General features: G+C 38.8%; 1 protein-coding gene and 1 long non-coding RNA gene across 4 annotated transcripts in view; one reads left to right on the top strand and one right to left on the bottom strand.

Annotated features, from left to right (window-relative positions):
- LOC141512702 (carboxyl-terminal PDZ ligand of neuronal nitric oxide synthase protein-like) overlaps positions 1-20195 on the bottom strand; it is a 389034-nt gene that overhangs the window by 167365 nt on the left and 201474 nt on the right. The window lies entirely within an intron of this gene.
- LOC141512707 (uncharacterized) overlaps positions 1-20195 on the top strand; it is a 43499-nt gene that overhangs the window by 12078 nt on the left and 11226 nt on the right. The window lies entirely within an intron of this gene.

Raw genomic sequence — 20195 nt, 5'->3', positions numbered from 1 at the left:
CAAGGGTCTCATAGCAAGTGAGTGACTGAGACAGGATTTGAATTCTAGACTTCCTGATTCCAAACCAGGGCCTTCCAGGAAAACAGAAGTTAAATGACTAATCAGTCATTACAGTGATCTGAAAAAAATGTTTTATATTTATATGTGTGTGTGTGTGTGTGTGTGTGTGTGTGTGTGTGTGTATATATATATATATATATATATATATACACACACCACTCTTCCCATTAAATGTTTTTGTTTTGGGAAATATATTTTTCTTAAAAAAGATGTTTCTATAAAATGGGTTTATTGCTTTTTAAATATATATTGTAAATGTATCCCTTTTAAGTTTCCAATACAATAAATATTTATAGATAGAATCCCATAATCAAAAGCTTGAAGAACTGTCTGAACACAGAGACCTTATGAAAAGGTGGACTCAAACCCAGAACTCCAACACTCCAACTCTTCTCACTATGGTAATCTTTCTCTCTGCTCTGCTAAGCAACTCTGACCAAGTTAACCACCTCTAATTTGTCTTTCCCACTGGAAGGTATCTCCAGCCTCATACCATCTAAATAGACAAGTGAGTTCATTGACTCAGGGAACTTCCAGATGAGGAAATTCCCTCCACTCCTGCAATTGTTCTGTTACTCCACCCCTTGTACATAAGCTTTACCTCCCCAGTTATCTAGTTACTTGACCTGCTGCATTTTCAGATACCTTTCTTAGACTCCAGGGTCTCTCCCAGACTCTGTCCTTCAAATGAACTTTGCAATCAGACAGCTTTAAGCAATGGTCCTGTTTGAAGGAAGATTGATGATGGGCAGAAAGAAGGGGCAGAGAAGAGAAAAATCAAGACCTACCAACCTTACGGGGCCCTCTGCTAATGATGTTTAGATTCTCTGTTGGGCCGGTGGTATCATCAATGTGGGAATTCCCTCCTTGGACACATACCCCAATCTATCCAAGCCTTTACATCCTCAGGGATCCTTGTCCACATTCCCTCATAAATCTTCCAGAGACAAGGGTGATACATTCTTTTGGCAATGGTAACCCATGGGAAAGAAAAATATTGACCAGCTTACTTGAAAATTATCTGAATAGGCAATTTTTGTAAGGGTGTATGCAAATCTGTGTGCTACTGCCCAGCGTACCTCCCAGGGAAAATTCTAGGTCAAACCACAATGGCTGTACAGAGTCCATCTCGAAGAAAGGAGACAGTCCCAGACCTGCCTCCTTCTGCTTGACAGGTCAGAGGGGAAGACTTAATTAAAAATCTCCTGAAAAACAAGCCATGCTGGTGATGGCCTCACTGGGGCAGGTCCTGTACTTAGTTCCAGCTGTTGGTTTTCATTTCCTTTTGGCACACTACTCAAAATTATTCTTCCCTGACTGTGGCATCAGTCCCAAAAGAGAATGACCTGCCGCAGGCCAATATGGTTTATTTATATTTGTTTGACCAGCTTGCCACAGACAAATAAGAGGATCAAGCAATAACAGAGAAAAACTTTTTTTATTAGGTTGATACTACAAAGAAAGGGAAAAAACAAAACAAAAACAAGAGAAGTGCTTATTCACAGGGACCCAGTCTAATTGCTTAGTAGAATTCCAAAATGCAATTACATTATAATAACAGGACTACAGATTTAAAACTGGAAAGGATCTTGTCTCAGGTCCTTTTTTGTGTTCAGGACTCCTCTGGCTGCCTGCTGAAGCTTGAGGGTCCTTCCTCATTTTTAATTGCATAAAAGATATAGAATTATAAAGAAAATAATTTAGATTAAAATGTAATTTTGAAGATTGTTTAAATAAACAAAATCATATACTTCAGGTTTAAACCCTTTATTCTATTTCAATTCCCTTTTAGAAAAGGAAACTGGGAACCCAAGGGCTAAATGACTTCTTGTCCAACATCCTATTAAGTGGCAGAGCTAAAACTCAGAGCCAGACCCTCAGACTCCAGATCTATTGTTTTTTTCTACTATCTTATACTGCAGTCAAATGAGTCAGTGTTCCCATGCTTAGTTCTCCAAAAAAAAGGAACCTTCCTAGCAGCCTGGCACATAATGAAATATAAATAGTAGGTATCAGGTCAATAAACATTTATTGGGTGCTTGTTAAATGGCAGTCACAATCAGAAATCTCAACTTCTAGGAAAGAAGGTTGTGGGGTTCACATCTTCAATATTAGTGCTGGGTATGATGCTTTGGCATAGGGAGAGCCACCTAGAATTGAAACTTCACAGACCATGGCACCCCAGACAGACCACCATTACTTCTCACTTTTTATAATTGTCTCGTAATTGATCCTATAGCTGGTAATCGTTTCCCAATCCACTCTACAGTGGGTCGGACCTCTGTTCAGGTAGTTTTTCTGGCTCCCTAATGTTTCTTGGCAATGGTCCTGTTTGAAGGAAGATTGATGATGGGCAGAAAGAAGGAGCAAAGAAGAGAAAAATCAAGGTACTTCATTTTACACATGAGGAAACTGAGCAAATAGAACATGAATTCTATCTCTGAGTCACCTTACTGTCCTCTATTATTCTAGGATAAAATACAAACTATTTGTCACTTATTAACGTTCTTCATGGCAGTACTCCAACTTTTCTCTAAACTGATTTTACATCATTCTTTACCAGCCACCCTACAATCTAGCTAAACAGATCACCTACCCAGTATTCCATCTTCTCAACACATCTGGGTCTTTGCATAGATTGTCAATCCTAGTCCAATCCAACAAAGATATATTGCAGACTTCATATAGAGAAGGCACTGGCTAGAGAAGATGAAAAGTAGTTTTGCTCTTGTACTAAGAGGATTCAACATATAAGCAAATAAATGTGTGGGTGGCTGATAGATACATGGGTAGGTGCATAGATTATGGGTAGTTGGACAAATGGATAGATGATAATGAGATGGATAGATAGATGGGTAGCTGATAGATGAATAGACAGATGGGTATGGTAGATGGATATTTGATAATGAGATAGAATGTTCATGGTATAAATATACAGCTGAAAGGAATTCAGAATTTATTCAGTTATTTCGTATTATAAAGGAAAGATCATAGAATTTGGAGTCAGAGGACCTCAGTTTGAAATCCATCTTTGATGTTTAACATCAGTGTGATCTTGGATAAGTCACTTCACTTCATTTTGGATAAGCAGAACTGTAGCCCACAGGTTAAGGAAAAATCACCCAGAAAGTTAAGTAGTCAAGGCAAAATTTGAACCCAAGTCTATTGATTATTATCAATAATGATATTAATAGTAGCTAGCATTTCTATAGGGCTTTAAAATCTGCCAACTGTCTTACATGCTCTCTTATTTGATCCTCACACACCAACCCTATAAGGTGGGAGTAGTTATTATCCCTCTTTTTTTAACAGATAAACTGAGAAAGTCCAGACTAGAAAGTGGGCAGGATTCAAACTCAGTTTTTCCAAACTCCAAATCCAACAATCTATCCGCTGCACCATTATTACCACCCTCTCACCAAAAGGAAGAGGAAATGGCATTAACAACCAAAGGGATCGGGAAAGAAAGACTTTCCTCTTTAACTCTCATAGGAAACATCAGGAAAGATCAACACGGTCCTGTTTCTGCGAAGATATCAATTGAAGAAATTAAATGGTCCATAAAATCCAAGGGAAGAAGCAGAGTGTTCATATGACAACCTTCAAAATTCAGGCAGATTATTGTGTTACTTTCCAAGTTAAGGAAGCAGGACAGATGAAGACTTGAGCTTAATGACAGAATTAGGACTTTTACCACTCAGTCTGGAATCTTTATGTAGCCTCTCTGCCTGAAGGTATCTCATTATAAGAGAGAAGCCATCATGATTCATACATAGTCAACAAATACTCCTTTCTCTGCCCTCTTTTCCTTCATCTTTACCCCTCCCTTTCTAAGCACATGTAGCTGACTATTCAGATGAACTCCTTTGAGATTCAGCCAGCTGCTTTCCATGTCCATTGGAGACAAAAAAGGAAATTGAGAAACTGCAGTAAGAGGGCTTTCAGGGTGGATATGAGAAGGGATTTCTTTGCAATGAGGGAGATTCGCAAAAGTGGTGACCTCTCACTGTGGGGAAATTTCTCAAAACAGGCTAAGTTCTTAACTATTTGGGATCATTTACTCATTATCCCAGGCATCTAGGAATTAAATGATTTTTCAACTTCTTCCCTGCCTTCTAATTTTCCATCTTTGTTTTCTGTAATGAAGCAATCTGCAGTGCATAGTATCTCTGTGCATTTTCAGAAGGCCTTAAAAAAATCTACTGATTGTTACAACTCACACCTGCAGTCAGCTTTCCTACCAGTTCAACAAATATTCATTAAATGACTGCTGTTTTTGGAGCATGGTACTAGGCAGACACTGGAAAAACAATGAAGATTAGAAAAAGCATGGTCCTGACCTCCAAAAAGGTCACAGACAATTTGGAAATGCCAGCAAAATGTGAATAATTCATGTACTTCCCTCCTTGACTCTTACAGGTGCTGTGGTAACAAATCAGCATCATGAGCATCACCAAAGGAAGGTTTGAGATGTTATGAGCACAAATTCCTAGTTAAGTCCTTAAGAGGACAGTCAAAAACAGAAGAAACCTCTATCTTCAAGGTTCAGTTTCAATGCCATTCCCTTTAAGAGGTCTTTATTCTTCTACTGAGTACAGCATATGTGGGAAGGTACACACAGTATAGCACAGTAGGGAAGTCCTAAGGGTCAGGAGCAAAGCAGGGAGAGGAAAGAAGGGGGGGAGAAGCAGAGTTGGCTTGGGTCCTTCTCAAATTGGAGGCAGACAATTATTTCTTGATTCCCCTGTCCCCCCATCCCACCCCCTTCAGTGGTCAGTGCTCTCCCTCAGGCACAAGACCCCTTCCTCTAAATTGCTTTGAATTTATTTTGAATACATTTAGTTTTTTTTTTTTATTTAAACCCACGTATATGTTTATTCCCCCACACACAGTGGAATGGAAACTTCTTGAGAAGCTTTGTTGTTATCACTGTACACTCAGCAACTGGCAATGAACTGTATTATCATTTGGTTATTTTTGACAACCTGAAATCCATTGTGGAGTTGTAGGGGGGCTGCTCATTTACTAGATGGAATTCCTGACTTTTTCCCTTTAACATTATGGTAGGTGGTACAGTGGATAGAGCACTGAGTTCAAATCTGCCTTCATACAAATGCTCTGTGATCTTTGGTAAGTCACCTAACCTTGACTGCCTCACATTCAGGGCCATCTTGAGTCATCCTAATTCCTATCTGGCCACTGGACCCAGATGATTCTGGAGGATAAAGTGAGGCTGGTGACTTAGCACAGCCTCCCCCTCTCTCACATACAGTTCATGAGCTTGTTGTGGCATCCCCTGATGCCATGGTGGTCTTTGAGAAGGAAGGACAAACATCAAAGTATGAGGAAGCACATGTAAGTCTCTGAAAAGGAAGAGTGTTAAGGACCACAAGGGCCAATAAGAGGATCCTGAGAAACTCACTCCTCTACCCCTCTAAAAAAGTTTTTTTTTAATAACCAAAAAAATGACTGAAATGCTCATGTTGTCAAAAGTCAACATATATTAAGTCCCTTACTATGCACCATTTTATAACCAAATAAAATGACCAAAATGCTCAAGTCATGGTCATTGTCAATGATCAAGTCAACATATATATTAAGCATATCACTGCACCAGACACTGTCCTAAACTTTGGAGAAACAAAAATGAAAAAAAAAAAGATAATCCATGGCCTCAAGGAGTTTATAATCTAATAGGGAAAAACAACACTCAAAAGAAGGTTGGCCAGGGGATGATGATGAGAGAGATACCTGAGGGGTGAGAGATGATGAAAGAAGTTCAAAATGAGTACAGAGAGGCCAAAGAAATCCCAAAGGAGTACAGCTAAATGGAAAATGAGATGACTGAGTTTTGAACCAAAGGGTTTGGTATGAGAATCATCTGATGGCAAAATAATATTTTTATTTAGCTTTTTACTTGTTTTAAATCTCTTCTCTCCAATTGATATGTGAGGTTTTTAAGTGAGAAAAGACTGAAGATCTTGATGTGTTAATCTACTTCAATTTTTCTTTCTTTAACATCTCGATTCAGGTACCACTGCTTCCAAATGAAGCTTTCCTTGCAATCCTTGATGGAAATAAGCTCCTCTTCCTCAATTTTTGAGAGCAAGTCAGCTTTTTTTTTTTTTTTTTGGTCCTACCTGATCTCTGGTACCATACTTATTAACGTATTTGTTGTATTCTTTCCCTACTTTCAGCTCCACCTCTTCCCATACACTATGAGCATCTTGAGGACAGAGATACATCCCAGTAGACAATCCTCATCTACCCTACAGTAGGCATTAACAAACATTCATTAAATTCAATTGCTCCACAGTATTTAGCAGCAATATTGCATGTAAGCAGTTACATCAATTTTGGTTTGTTTCCTGACTTTATAATGACAGGACCAGTGAAACCTAACTGCTGACAGGAAACTACCCAAGAGTCCAGTCAAAACCAACTGCCACATCAGTTAAGATGCCCTCTATTTAATTAACAAACATGTCATTTTAAACAAGTTAATTCTCTCATTTTACACTGTTAAATCAATGCAAAATTGCAATTACAGAGCAGGCTTTCTTCTTTCCAAGGGACTTTCTTCACTCCAAGAAACATAGGTTTTAGAGAAGATGAACTTTATTTTGTCTTTAAAAATGGAATCTTTTCTTTGACAGTATTCATTGCCATGGAATTTGGCCGGGATGTCTATCTGTGAAAACTTCTGGGCTGATGCCCTGATAATTCTGTTGGCACCTATGAATTAAATTGGACTTCTCCTCAGCAGATGTCTCCTTCAGTCTAAACTTAAAATGAATTAAAATCTTTATGAAGCTTCCTAGAAAATTCACATGTAGGTCAAAGCCTTCTCTAAAAATAGTTTTTCAAAAAAGTAAAATATCTCAAATTCATGTAGTGACCCAAGTTTAGCAAAATGGCTCTTTACCTCTGAGGCTGAGACTGCCAAGTAGTACAGATAGAAAGAGCATTAAGCTTGGATTGGGAAAAAATGTTATGTGACCCTGGACAAGTCAGTTAATGTCTAAGGGCCTCAGTTTTGTATTTTGTAAATTTAAGAGGGACAGTGGGAAGAATTCATTGGGATGAGTAGGTTTTTCTAAAAGCAACATATATCAAAAATTACTTGAATTCTTAAAAATGATTTGCAAAGTACTTCACAGACATTATTTCATTTGATGATTTTCCTAATAAGCCTGTGAGGTAGATGCAAAAAGATATTATTCTCCCCATGATATATTCATATTTCAGAAAAGTATAGACTTACAGAGCTGACAGAGAGTTCAGAGATTATTTAGTCTGACACCATTATTGTACATCTTAGGGATCAGAGGTCTAGGATAGGTTCAGGGACTTGTCCAGGGAGTCACAGATAGCAGGTCAGGATACCTGACTCCTAGACCTGTGAGCTTTTCCACTATTCTCCCATTCCTTCCAAGGAGAGGAGTACACAGGGTTCATATTCCTCACCTCCCTCACTTCCCAACCCCAAAATCAACTAATCTAAAAGTCTAATAATCCTACCACAATAAGTGGCTTATAGATATACCACACATATATCTCCACAAATACTTGCCATTTCAGCTGACTAAAACATCCCACAAATCTCTCTCTCCCTCTGTTATAAATTTTAAGCGATTGACAATGGATCCTCATAATCAGCTTCAAAGCTAAGGTTATCTTATCCCATCTTAATCCATCACTTGCCTTGCTATATAGTACTGCTGGAGGTCATTTAACTCCATTCAGACAACTGTTGCCATCTCTGTTGCCATAGTAACTACATCACACATTAAAAAGGAAGAAGGAACCGAAAGGGATTTTGAAAGAGGACAAATCCCAAAGTGCATAAATGGAAACTGCAGACTGTTGTGCATGATTTTCTGGAGAGAGCCTTGGAATCTTGGGAAGAAGAGCTCATATAATTTGGATATCTCCATAAAAATATTAGGAAGAGATGAAGGGAAATGAAGCCAAGCAAGATTCACAAATGCATCATCTCTCCCTCTAATCTTCCCTATATTATGTGTACATCAAATTTTAACTCCTGTTCAAAATATGGCACGTTCAAAGATGGAGGTTTATCATCAACATCACGTATTATCTAATTACAAATCATACTTTCACCCAACAGATCTGTGTCAAAGCCAGGATTTGAGAGAACAGTAGGTAACAGTAGTTACCTTAAATCTAGGGCTTTTACCCTATACCACATTGCTTCCTTGTCACAGAATATAGTGAATGAATCAACATAAAACCAAAAGTATTAGTGGTAGATTATCAGTATCTAAAACAAAACTGAACAAAGCAGTATCACAAATGCCACCAGGCAGGAAACAACTCTGGACCAAACACCCATCTTTTCCCACTTTGAGTAAGAGCCCCGAAACAGGAGGTGAACCCTTATGTGGCACCATTTTGGGAAAGTAGAAAACCACAATGCCTCACAACTTCAAAAACTAAGGATCTGACAATAGTCAAATGATGTGGAGAGGAAATTTTCAGACAGAGAAATCAAAGCTATCAATAGTCATATGAAAAATTGTTCTAAATCATTATTGATTAGAGAAATGTAAATTAAAACATCTCTGAGGTACCACCTCACACCCATCAAATTGATCAATATGTATAGAAAGGAAAATAATCAATGCTGGAGGGAATGTGGAAAAACTGGGAACCAAATCCAACTATTTTTGGAGAACAATTTGGAATTATAATAAAACTATGCATACCCTTTGATCTAGGAATACCACTACTGTATCCTGAAAAGATCATGAAAAAGGGTAAAAATTTTACAGGTACAAAAATATTTGTAATAGTTATTTTTGTAATGGCAAAGAATTAGAAATTGAAAGGATGCCCATCAACTGGGGGAATGGCTGAACAAATTGTGGTATATGTATGTGATAGAACATGTTCTGTAAGAAACCATGAGGGATGGGATTTCAGAAAAGCCTGAAAAGACTTGCATGAATTGATGCTGAGTGAAGTGAGCAGAACCAGAAGAACACTATACACACTAATAGCAAAATTGGATGATGATCAACTGTGATGAACTTGTTCATTTCAGCAGCATATTAATCAAAGTCAATTTTAAAGGACTTGTATTAGAAAATCCATCCATATCCAGAGAAGGAACTATGGATTTAAATGAAAAAGCTTATTATCTTCAAATTTTTAAAAATTATCCTATATGTCATTTTTTCTCTCTAATGTTTCCTTCTTCCATTTGGATTTGATTCTTCTCTTACAATATGTTTAGCATGGTTTTAAAAGTAGAGCCTATATCAGATTGCTTTCTGTCAGGGGGAGGGAGGAGAGAATGGAAGGAAGGAGAAAAATGTAAAACTCAAAACCTTGCCAAAAAAATGATTGGTAAAAACTACATGTAGTTGGAAAAACAAAATAGTTTGGGTTTTTTTTTTAAAGCGTTTGTTATGTGAAAGAATCTGGGGAGACAAATTCATCAGAGTCTTCCCTTCTTTGAAAGCTGCAATATCCACATCAATATGTATAAGATAATCTAGGAGTGAACAAACAGGAACAACTGGGTGGATCCAAGGAAAGTGTCAGGCAGTAATTGATAGCATTTGAGCAAATCTCGAGACTGCTGCTTTCTTGGAAAAAAGACAAATGTCCTCAACCACAAAGGAGGAAAGAGTGTGCTCCTGATACATGCAAATGCATGGAGGTGGGAAATGGTTTGCCAAATCTATATCCACCAATAAGCACTGTGCTAAGCAATAAGAATATTTTAAAAAGGTGCAAAGGACAATCACTGCTCTTAAGGAACAATCAAATGGGAGAGATATGCAAAAGGCTATGTACCAAATGTAAACATACATACATCTAGTGATCAATCAATCTATCAATCTATATTTCTAGATGTGTATGTGTGAGCATATGTGTGTGTGTGTACAGAGTAAATTAGAGATAATCAGCAGAAGAAGGCACTGACAGTAAGGGGCCCTGGAAGAGGTTTCTTGTAGAAGTTAGGAATTGAATGTAAGTTATTATCATCACTAACACTGTATATTAGACTAGCAGGAACAAGGTTTTGGACCATTAAACTGTGTCCTGCTGATCTCTCAGCTGTTCTCTGATGGATATTTATATACAAATGGTAAAATGCTATCTGGAGAGAGGAGGGGAAGAAGAAAGGGAAATAGAAAAATGAGACAGAGAAACAGATACAGAGAGAAGTCGAAGGGAGCTGTGGGGGGGGGGGGGGGCGGGAGTCTAGGAGCTGATGACCTAGCCTCCAATTCAATTTCTCCAATTTACTTTATTTCTCCAGTTCATCTGGAAACGAAAAGAAGGAGCACAATGCTAAAGGAGAAGAAATGAGAAAAGAGGCTAGGCTTCCTCCATTCCTTCACTGATATCATATTTGGGTAGGAAGAACTTACTGAAACCATGATTGGAGTTTTTTTTAATGTTTTATTTGTTTTAATCAGCCAAGATTCGCCTTCTTATTCTTCTATTCCCACCTATCTTATTCTACATTGAGAAAATTTTTTTAAAAAATTGTAAACATATACAATCAAAACAAATTTCCACATTGACCATATCCAAAGTATTTGTCTCATTCTATATTCTGAGACCTTAACCTCTCAATCAGGAGGTGTCACCTCCCTGTTTATAAATTTATAAACTTGGAGCATGTTTCATCATTAGTCCTTTGGAATCCAACCATAATCAGATTTTAAAATGAACCAGGCAGGGAAATATATAAATCATTCCAAAAAGTACACTGAGATGTAACAAAATATAAAGATCAAGAATCACTCTCGTTAAGAGGTTCGAGAAGACATCCCCAACCTATCCCTTTTAATATTTATCTGTTTTGCTGTTTTTTTCCCTTTTTAAAGAGTTCACTTGTTATTTGGGATAAGATTTCTGGAAAGGGAAGAGAGGAGAAACACTGGGAATAATTGTGGTGATAAAAAGATCAATAAAAAAGTTATTTAATGAGATTTTGGGGACACCTTATCTGACATAATAACAGTAGCTACATCTAAGAGAATGGAAGTCTTTTTCCTCTAATGAAATTCTCCTGAATGTCTATGAAAGGAGAAGGGGCAGTAATTGATAGTGTTTGAACAAATGTTGAGACTGCTGCTTTCTGCAAGGATCTTTTGTAAAAGCCAACCAAGATTTATTCCTCTGACCAATGGGGTCCTGTGGATCTGACAAGATGGCTCGACTATGGAAGTGAAGAGCTGTCCCAGGAGCCTTTTGACTTGAGCATCACTAAGCAGGGCCCCAAGGGAAAAGTTTCCTTTTGGATAATGTAAAGAAAAAGCTTAAAAAACAACCTCTTTCAGGAAAGTAGGGCACCCTGGGAAATAGAAGAATACAGGATAATGCCACCTCACAGCAGTGACACCTCAGGACAACAGGAAAGATTTGGGGATCTTCCATGATAATGAAACTTCCTATGGGCAGAGTGATCAGAGAACTCCTGCTATCCATGGTTTCAAAATATCTAAGGGGTGTTGGCCCCTATCCCACCATTCACACTTATTGCTTATCTGAATAGGGGAAGAACTGGGAGATTTGTGTATTATAGAGTCTGACAGGTCTAAGAGAAGCTAAAGGCATCCCTGAAGCCCATGATAAATGAGTGGGTCCAACTTAGACTTGCTGAGTCACCCAATGACTCTATTTTCAAGAGAAGGACCCCCCCCCCCCCCCAACTGGGGCCTTAGGGCCCAGACAACAGATAGCTGGCTGTATATGTGTAACTGAGTGTGAAATGCCAAAATAACTGCTGAGGAGGAAAACCAGATGAGGGGAGGGCCAATAGGATCCTAACTGGTAAGTAGAGAACGCTCATTGGTGGAAGGGCAATGAAAGTGTAATGGTGCCCATAGCCCTTGCAGGCTCTGGGCAGTCCCACGAATTAAGAGGAGGAAAGGAGCATTAGAACTGGAGTAAGAGGATCTTGCTTACCACTTCTATGACCTTATTAGACCCCAGCTAATCCAATGTTAAAATTAGGAGGCTGGCCTCCAAGGTCTTCTCTAATTCTAACTCTATGGCCTATCCCAAAGCCCCATCTTAAAAGGAAAGAAAACCCATACCATGATTGAATCTTACCAATGCCCTAAACCGTGGTGAATTTGAGTTGCAAAGGACTTAATAATAGCTAATAATATAGCATTTATAAAGTGCTCACTACAGTACACACCAGCCCTTGTGCTGTGGACTGACTCTCTGCAACCTCCTTACCTGGAGTTACCAGTCTATCCTTAAAGAATTTCAAGGAGGCACAAAGTTGCTCCTTCCCAAGGCCCATTTCATGTTTAAATAACTCTAATTAATTGTTAGGAAGTCTTTCCTGACTTCAGGTCTAAATTTGACTCTCTGCCACTTCCATTCATTGCTCTTGGTTGTCCTTGCTGGGGCCAAGCGGAAAGGCCTAATCCCTCCTCCATGGTACCATCATACTTGTATAATTTTCCAGGTCCCACTATTGTGGCCCCCACTAACTTGGTCATGGAAATAAATGAAATTTGTACAATCTTCCTCCCTCAATTGGATAGGTCTAGTTTCATCCGGTCTCTTTTCTCCCATTAAAACTTAAGATGTAAAAAGTAAAATCTGTTTTGTATAGTCCATTTTCAAATGTGGCCCATGAGCAAGGCTTTTCCTAAAGCCAGTAGTGAGACCATGACCAACCCTAAATGAGCCAGCCATTTAAGTCTGTTCTGTTCTGTTCTAGGCCCATAAATTACAGTCCCGTCCCCAAATTTGGCAGCCCCATCTTGTCCTGGTCTGCCCTTGGTGACAAAGGAGATTGGATAAGAGAATAATGACTCCTGAGCAATCCATTAGCACCATCAGATTAATCAGATTAGCACCATCTGGTAAAAGCTATCACACTGGATGAGACAGTTGGGTGACAGAGTGGATAGTGCCCTGGACCTAGAGTTGGGAAGATGATTTCAGATCCAGCTTCAGACACTTAGCTATGTGACCCTAGGCAAGTCACTTAACCTCTGTCTGCCTCGGTTTCCACATCTCTAGAATGTGGGAAACAACAGCACCCTCCCTCCCTGGGTTATTGTGAAGATCAAATGAGATAAGATTTGTAAAATGCTTTACAAATTTTAAAGCACTATAGAAATGTTAGGTCTTTTTATTAAAACACAAAATAGGCTGGACCCGGAGTCCAGATACAGGTAAAATTAACAAGTTGGACTAAATGATATGTATAGTCTTCTTCCAACTCTATATTACATGACTCTGAAATCACGTTTCCTGAAGGTTATGTCTCAATTCTGACCGTTCCTAGAGGAGAGGAAGAAACTAGGGAGATAGAAGATGGGCACAAGAACCACAGCTTCAAATAGACCAATTCAAAAAAAAAAAAAAAATGGACACAGCATTTCTAGCAAATGTCCGCTATAATTAAACGCTCCAAGAAAGAAATGAACACACAATGACCTGCAACCCAAACAAGCAGAACCATCACAAAATGAATTCTTTCCCTAGGTGACTCTTGAAAACTTGTTGGCTATTTTGGGAAGGCCCAGATGCTTATTAATTAACCTTCATGATCCCAGAGTCCCAAAGTGGATATGTATCCATTTATCCAATAATTATCTTCAATCTGGACTACTTCCCAGGGCTTTCTTCTGATAAGGGGTTACTAGAGGCTAACAAACAAACATTTCTTATTTTACTATCCTTTTTTATAATTTAAGGATTTTATTTGTTTTTCCAACTTCATGCAATGGTAGTAAAACAAATGGGTAAAACCATTCTTTTTTTTTAAAGGTTTTGAGTTTTACAGTTTTACTCCCTCCCTTCCTCCCTTCACCCCTCTCCCTTATAGAAAGCAATCTGATATAGGCTCTATATTTTATTATCATGCTAAACATAGACCGGCATTGAACATGTTAAGAGAGAAGCACCAGATCCAATTGGAAGAAAGAAAACATTTTACTGTACTGGTCTAGCTGAAACTCATTCCTATTAGGTCTTTCTTTTACCTGAGCCTTCTCCTTTCTGTAGGTTCTAGGTACAAAGCCATGAGGTATTATCACCAGCTCTTGATTCTCATGGCTGGGCCAGCTGGCTCAATGTATTTGGAACAAAATCAAGTCAGCAAGCATTTATTAAGTATCTACTAACTATCCCAAGGTCTCTCAAAGGATTCCTGGTGGAACTTGAGACTATTTCAGGGGGATCTGTGAAGTCAAAACTATTTTTGCAAAACTAAGGTTTTTTTAATTGCTAATAGAGTAAATATTGATAGATATGACATAACTGTGGGGTCTTCAAATTCTTAAACCATACCTCTGCTCTATATTATTTCTTTCATTCTCACCATCTTCTAAGCCAAGCAGAAACAATAATAACTAATATTTATATAGCATTTCAGGTGAAGTATTTACATACTTGATTATTTAATGCCCACCACAACTAAGTAAGTTAGTGTAGGTATAATCATTCCAATTTTATGGATTATGGATGAGGATGCATGTTGGGGAAAAAAAAGAACTTCCCCAGGAAGATAAAATCATGATGCTAGAAAGTAGTTGGATCAAGATTCAGATCTAGATTTTTCTGGGTCCAAAGCCAGTGTTCTATTCGGTCAACTCTGTAGTCTAAGAAACTTAAAAGAGACCCTGTGAATATTCTATGAGAAGTTATTCTGGTAAAACAAGTTGCATAGTTTTGGTCAACTAAGGCATAGAAAGATTGAAGACCATTAGGAAATGAGATAGGGGTGAGATTGTTCTTGACCTCACTGTAATGACTATCTACTAGAGAGAGGGCTGGCGCTGCAATCTAAGTCTCTCCTACCCTTTGGCATCAGCTCCAAGGCATTATTCCTGCCAAACACAAACTTCATATCATCTACTCCTGGCTCATCGACTGTTGCTACATTAGGTCCTTTTCATAAACATTGGCCCCTGCTGGTACTCAGGGTTCCTCCTATTTTAATTTTCAACTGAGAATTTCATTAACAGGCTATTTACTTCTTCTTTCAAGACTTGAACAAAAGGCAGTAGGCAAGAATGCCCAGGGAGGTTATTCTTCTCTCCTGGGATGGGAATGAAATCTTAATGAGAAGGCTGGTCCTTGAGCCTAAACAAATTCAGATTATTCTCCAGTGGAAACCATGCCTACTAGCTGTGTCTTCACTGGCAAAGGAAGGGGCAGTTTTCACATATCGGCACTCTCCCACGTTTCTTTCTAAACCAGTGCTCCCATAATTTACAATCACTGAAATCCCTAAAGTGCTCCTGCCAACCAGACTAGGCCACTGGCCTACAAACAGACACAAATCCTCAGGATATTGTAACAAGAAACAAACCATCAGTCCCCACCATTTCAACAAGACTGCATAGCTATTGGGGACACATTTAACTAGGAACTCGGGCAATGAATCAACAAACATTGGCTGAGCACCTACTACAAGCTAGGCATTAAAGGTTCTAGAGTGGGAAGTTTCCAGTCTCCAAGGACCATATATGCCAGTCTACAGATAGTCTTTTGTTACTCTCTTATCTAATCTTCCCTTCCCACTCCCATTCCCCTCACCAACTGTGCTTTGAGGAAAAATAAGGAGTGGTTGTTATTGCTCATCTCCAGAATCCTGGGCTCCAGGCATATCCTGCCCAGGTTCTCTCCTGTGATGGGAAATCTTTGCCAAGAGTTTACTACAGTACCTACCTATTTCCCTGGAGCTTCGTAAGAGCTGTCTGCTGTTGACTGGACACATATATACATGTATAAGTAATGTGTATATTGTATATATATATATATATATATATATATATATATATATATACACACACATATATTTCTAGAAAATGTGTTGTGTACATATATTTTATATTTGTACATTATATGCATATATTCTATGTTTTCTTGTTGCTATTCAGCCCTGTAGTCCATTTGACTTTCCTGTGATCCCATTTAGGGTTTTCTTGACAAAAGATTCTAAAGTGGTTTGCCAGGGCCTTCTCCAGCTCATTTTACAAATGAGGAAACTTAGGCAAATAAGGTAACATAGATAGTTAAACATCTGAGGCCAGATTTGAACTCATGAATATGAGTCCTCCTGACTCTAGACCCAGCACTCTCTCTGTGACTTGGGTTTTAATGTCAGATTTGGAAGGCTCCCCAGCAGTCATCTAGTCTAACCCAGAACTGAAAAAGTATTTTTGCTTCAATACACAAGGATGTCTTTTCATGATGACCCCCCAAGGTAACCCCATTCCCCTTTTTGGAAAGTTCTGTCTGGAAGTTTTTTTCCCCTTTATGTCAAACTTGAATTTATATTTTTGATACATTCTGATGGATGTCTATTTCCTAAGTAACATGAATTAGGGTCATCTTCTAAGGACAGTGGGAGAAAGAGAAGTCATGACATGATGGGAGAAGGAAGATAAAAGAGTTCAGAGATGAACAGTTTCAGTTTTCTTAATAAAAAAAATAGGAAACAAAGTTTTTAGCTACAAGAAGTGGGAGAAGTGTGGACTTGAGGGATGAAAGGAAAGGAAATGATTTGGAACTGTCACACCTCATTGCACTTCTTATTTACCATTATAAATTCATTTCTTTGGGGATAAACTCTTTTACAATTCCTTATTAAAATTAGTTGAAGTTTCCAGTGTCTGAGGTGTTCAAATAAGGTAAAATGTCCTCTTTTCTGGGATGCTGTAAAAGGTAGGGACACTGTAGTGCATGAGATGTCAGAATTGAAGCTGGCAGGCTAGAGGACTGATAGAAACCAAATTCAAATGTAATTGGAAGATATTTAACAAAATAAATTAAAATACAATACAGTATAGATGATGCTTATTTATGGTTTTCTAAATCAAGGGTAGCTGTCAGGGATTTGAGCTTGACCCAATCCGTTCCTATTCTACTATTATGTCTCTATTATATCGTATCATGCATTATGTCATATCATATAAATTATATCATGTCAAGACATGCCATAGCATATCTATCAGGGCAGCTCAATGTACAATGAAGAGAGCACTAGGTTTGGAGTCAGGAAAAGCTGAACTCAAATCTGGTCTTAGAAACTAGCTGGGTGACCCTGAGTAAGTCACCCACCCTCTGTTTGTCTCAGGTTCCTCATCTGCAAAATTGGGATGATAATAGCACACATGAGGTCACAAATTGAATAATACTAATACACCTGGAACATTAAAATAAATGTTAGCTAATATTGCTATGATTACTGTCATCATCAATGTCTGTATCTTTACATTGACAGAGAGACAACTATCCCTGGGAGTTGCAAATCTTACATTCTTGTTAATCATGAACAACATGGTAGGAGATAAACTTTTTTTTTAACAGAGGAAGCTTTCTAAAGAGGAACAGGTTGTAAGATGGACACAGCTCTTACTTCTCAGTGGGGCCCAGGGTTGGTCTTTGCAGCGTACACAGCTGCTGCTCAATAAATACTACCATCAATCAATGAGGGTGTTAGTGCTCAGCAGATGAAAACATTCTGCCTTTCCCTAAGGAGCAAAACCACTACATCTGGAGGAACCCAAGAGGACAATCTCAAACAAGCTGTTCCAAGATTTCTGTCCCAGATGGCTGCAACTACTTTAGTGACTTTCAAGGAAAAGGCAAACCAGCCAGGGAAACTAAATTTAGTCTTTAATTAATTTTATCTATTTAACTAATTTTAACTAACAGTATGTTAATATCTAGGATTGATATATCACCTTAAGCTTTGCAAATAGGTATTATCACCTTTGATCTCCATAACAACCCTGGGAAGTAAGTGCTATTGCTGTACCATTTCTCAGACAAAGAATGTAAGATTGAGAGAGGTTTAAGTTGCTCAGCTAAGGCACACAGTTAAGTAAATGTCTGAGTCGAGATCTGAATATGTCTTCCTGACTCCAAGTCCCGTACTCTATCCATTCTAGCCACCTAGCAACCTTTACTAGAAGATGCACTTTAATTCATTACTCCCAGTTTGCCTTTTTAATATGTTTTTGACTGTGCAACAGTGGTCATTCTTTACTTCATTTCTTTCTTATGTGCTTCAATCAAGGAATGGGTATTGCCTCAGTCAAACTAAAACCTGATAAAGACTTTAGCTTAAAAAGGTCAAGCTTTCCCACTGCATCCAGGGTCATCTCCAGTCATCCTGATCTTTATCTGGTCACTGGACCCAGATAGTTCCAGAAAAAGAGTGTGAGGCTGTTGACTTAAAAATTCATTTCTTTTGCATGTCATGGCATCACTTCCCTGAAGCCATGGTCCTCTTTGAGAATGAAGAACAAACAACTTTAATTGACATATGAGAAGCTTGAGACTCAAAACAAATAGGCAGGGGCCGTCAAGAATACAACCAGGAAAGTCATCACAACTTTGCTATAAAGGATCTTTCTCCTGTGACAGGAGGGGAAGTAGATCATGGATCTAGCTAGACACTGTCCTCTACACATGGAACAGCCAGGACAAATCATCATCACTCTGCTCAGAGTGACCTTTCTAGAGCAGGACACCTTAATGACTAAAGAGGCCTCAGTCAAAGCAGGAAGGGGTAGAATTGGCTTACTCAGTGTCACAACCAAGAATCAGGGATTGGCTAAGAGATTTGGTTGAGTATAACACACAAAACCAGAAGTGTTCATCATAAGATGTTCTCAGATAGAATGGTCCAGATATGGCAGTTTCCAGAAAAGAGACAGAGTGGGAGTGCTAGACAGGAAGGGGTGTGTGGAGTGCCCTAATTCAGAATTCACCTAGTGACTAGGCCAATATATCCATCCTATTTGCATCCAATTCTTCTGACCAGGTGCTATGGGATCCAGGCTGTATCCTTTAAGCAGATACCAGACTCATGGAGCCCTAATGGTGCATTCAGCAGGACATGTGTCATTATTAGACAAAAACAACAGTGCAGCCCAGACACAGAATAGGATGAGAAAATAACTGCAGGTTTCCTACTTGGGTTATATCTGATGCTGCCTCCATCAAAAAGGCAGGAGCATCCTGTGCCAAATGCAAACTCTGGCATCCAGAGATGGAAAAGTTTGCTCCCCCATGCTGGTACATTCAAGGGGAACAAAGCCCTGTGATAGAGAACTGAGCTGGTCTGGAGATGGAAGGCCTTTATTCAGGTTCCCAAGGAGATGACTCAGATGCTGTTACCATGGCAACTGTTGCTACCATTCATTGTCCCTGAACCCAAAAAAAGAAAGAGAGAAAAGGGAGGTGGTAGAAAAGGGAGAGAAGTGGGTCTTGGGACAGGAGAGACATATTGGGGGAGTCACCTGAGAAATGCATTGGACTCCAAAGATGTACAGTAGATGGAAGGAAAGAAGGGAGGGAGGAAGGGAGGAAAGATAGAAGGGAGAAATGGAGGGCCAGAGTCTAAGATAAAATACTTTTCAAATATCTCAGTCGAGACTTGAAGTAACCCAGGGAGACAGATGTTCACATGTTCATTGCCATTTTGCACTTGAGGAAACTAAGGCACACAGTACTTAAATGACTTGACTAGGGTCACACAGCCAATGGGTGTCTAAGACTGGATTTGAACTCAGGTCTTCCTAACTCCAGGACTAATCACTGTACCATCTAGCAAGTTTATAAAGCAATCTGTAAAAATGTCTTCTCTCTTCTTCTGCAAATAATAACATGATGACATTTATTAGGCATATGAGATTTGCAAAGCACTTTACAAATTACTTCATTTGATCCTCAAGGATGTGGATAGCCTATACCACTGTTGGAAATGTTCTATAAAAGAGGGGAAGAGATGGAAGGACATCAGAAATCCCTTCTACTCTTCTTCTACTCTTAAAAATCTGTTGTCACTGAGAATTTTGAAGAAATGGTGGAGGGGTCTTAGCAGTTTTGTGAAAGCAGGAAGACCTGGGTTCAAGTCTCACCTTTGACAGATACTAGTTGTGTGATCATGAGCAAGTGCCTGAATTTCTCAATGCCCTCAAACAACTCTCTAAAACTCTAAGTCAGTTAGCAATATTCATATATGAAGGCAGTTTTTGTTGTTGTTGTTTGTTGTTCTGTCATGTCTTACTCGTTGCAGCTCCATTTGGAATTTTCTTGCCAAAGATTCTGGACTGGGTCACCACTTCCTTCTCCAGTTCATTTTACAGATGAGGAAATGGGGG

The sequence above is a fragment of the Macrotis lagotis genome, chromosome 2, assembly GCF_037893015.1.
Source record: "Macrotis lagotis isolate mMagLag1 chromosome 2, bilby.v1.9.chrom.fasta, whole genome shotgun sequence".
Taxonomy (NCBI): Eukaryota; Metazoa; Chordata; class Mammalia; order Peramelemorphia; family Peramelidae; genus Macrotis; species Macrotis lagotis.
This window is presented reverse-complemented; position numbering and strand designations above follow the sequence as displayed.